Here is a 2110-nt window from a genome sequence, read left to right as displayed (position 1 = left end):
CCGCAGCCTAGGTGCCATCCCCGCTCCCGATCAACACGGCTGCCCCACCCCCACCTTCCAGCCGCCACCCCGCGGGCCTCTCCCCCTCACGCTGCCCGGGGAGGCCGCTGTCTCTGGCTGCGCCACTCGCTCGCGCTCCCTCACCCGACGCAGCAGCCCCAGCCGCGGCGCAGGCGGAGGGTGAGGAAAGGAGGGAGGGGAGGAGGGGAGCTGGAACCGCCCCCCCTCCCGTCCAATTCGCTCCCGTCCGGCCCTCGCTGCGCGCGGAGGGGAGATGGGAACTGTAGTCTCCTCTCAGACCAATGGGCCCTTGGTAGCAATGATCCCTGTAGGAGAAAAGACTACAACTCCCAATACGCCCCAGAAGCAGCGCGAAGGTCGGCCGCCATTTTGTAAAGCGCTCAAGGTAGAGTCATAGAGATGGGTGTCTGAGGCAAACTTATTTATTTTGTCCCCCTTTTTCTGTCCTTGCTTCTCCCTCCCTCTCACGAACACAGCAGCCTTACAAGCGCGCAACGTGACGCCAGGAGTTAAGGAGTAGGAGGAAGGGTGGGGGAGCGAAGAGTTAACGTGATTCCCGTCAGCCCCCGCGCGCTCCCAAATTAGAGTCAGAGACGGCGGAATACAGAGGGGAGGAGCAAATCTCGCGAGATTTCCTTCCTTAAAAACAAAAAAGCCGACTTTACTCGCGTTGTTCTACGTAATTTGGAGGGATTCTGGGAAATACGGTTTAGCTAATCTCTTTGGGCCATAGTAGTAACGGAGGTTTCTTAGCAGCGGAACTACAACTTCTAGGAGAAATTGCGTGGTTGGAGGATGTAGGCGCCGGAGAAATGGAAGCCCCCATCAGTGGAAGATGCTCCCAGAGAGATTTCGCCGCGGAGCCCAATGGGAAATGTTAATTAAAACAAAAAATCCTCCGTAGCATTGCAAAAAGGAGGGGGGAATGAGTGGGGAGTTTACGGCTTTTATTTTCCCAGCTTGCAGACATCTGCCATTTTGTTAGCCCAGCACACTTTGTTTTTCAGTTCGGTGGGATTGGATTTAAAAACCATTAAAGGGCTTCGTTACCAAGAACGTGCTCCAAAAAAACTCCTTTACCGATGCTCTCTGGGAAATGTAGCTTTCGTCTAGTGAGGGGGAAATGGGGCGGGGGGGTCAAAGAATACTACAGCTTCTCCTTTTTACTGTGTCTCAGGCCAACCTTGAGCAGCATATTGATGCCTCCTATTCCACGGTCGGTGCTAGCGGGGCGGTCCAAAACAAGCACTGTCTTTACCCCAAAGGAAGACTGAACCTGTATGTATTTGGACCTCCTTAAAACAAATCATATAGAAAAAGCATATTACCTGTAACATATGCAAATTTAAGTTGGTCCTCTTATGTCTGGAACACCCATTAGGGTTGCCAACCCCCAGGTGGGATCTGAAGATCGTTCCCCTGGACAAAATGGCTGCTTTGGGGGCTGGACTTACTGATATTATACCCTGCTGAGATCCCTCCCTCATACCTGCCTTCCACCAAAATCTCCAGAAATTTCCAGACCAGAGCCAACAACCCTACTGCATACAAGGGTCATTTCCTGCAGGAGCGGAGCTCCAGCAGTAAGGAGCCCAGGAGGTGGGTACATGCAACAAGCTCCGCCCACTGCTCCCAGCAGCCCTCAAGTCGGCCACGAGGAGCAAGAAGCAGCCAGGTAAATTGCAGAGCCCCCCTCCCCGCCTTCAGGCGTGGAAATTGGGGGCCGCCCCCCCCCCGCCTTCAGGTACAAGCTCTCCCTCCTCTGTGCGGGCAGATCACCCCATAGCTAGCAATCCAAAACAGTCCAGTGGCACCTTTAAGACCAAGTTTTATTCAGGTACAAGCTCGCTCTCCTCTGTGAGGACAGATCTGCACGTTCCCCCCCCCCAATAGCTAGCAATCCAAAACAGTCCAGTGAAGCCTGAGTGGTGGGTGTTGCCTTTTGACACACTTCCGGTGATGTCAGGAGATGTGGCCAAGGCTCCCTCTAAGCTGTGGAGTCCTGTGAGCAAAAATTCTACTTGGTGAGCTCCTGGCTGCTGCATGAATTAGTTTGCTCTGAAGCCCTCCTTCCTGAGCTAAGACAAAA

At 53.9% G+C, this 2110-nt stretch overlaps 1 protein-coding gene across 2 annotated transcripts in view; it reads right to left on the bottom strand.

The window, feature by feature from the left end:
* Positions 1-189, bottom strand: part of SRRM2 (serine/arginine repetitive matrix 2) — an 18383-nt gene extending 18194 nt beyond the window's left edge. For both annotated transcript variants that reach the window (XM_015421573.1, XM_015421574.1), the window contains exon 1: positions 55-189. The gene's annotated coding sequence lies outside the window, so the exon portion shown is untranslated. The remainder of the gene's footprint in view (positions 1-54) is intronic.
* Positions 190-2110: the final 1921 nt, after the last annotated feature.

This window comes from Gekko japonicus, unplaced genomic scaffold (genome assembly GCF_001447785.1).
Source record: "Gekko japonicus isolate JY-2015 unplaced genomic scaffold, Gekko_japonicus_V1.1 scaffold1445, whole genome shotgun sequence".
NCBI lineage: Eukaryota > Metazoa > Chordata > Lepidosauria > Squamata > Gekkonidae > Gekko > Gekko japonicus.
Note: the sequence above shows the minus strand (reverse complement) of the source record. Positions and strands in the feature narration are given on the sequence as shown.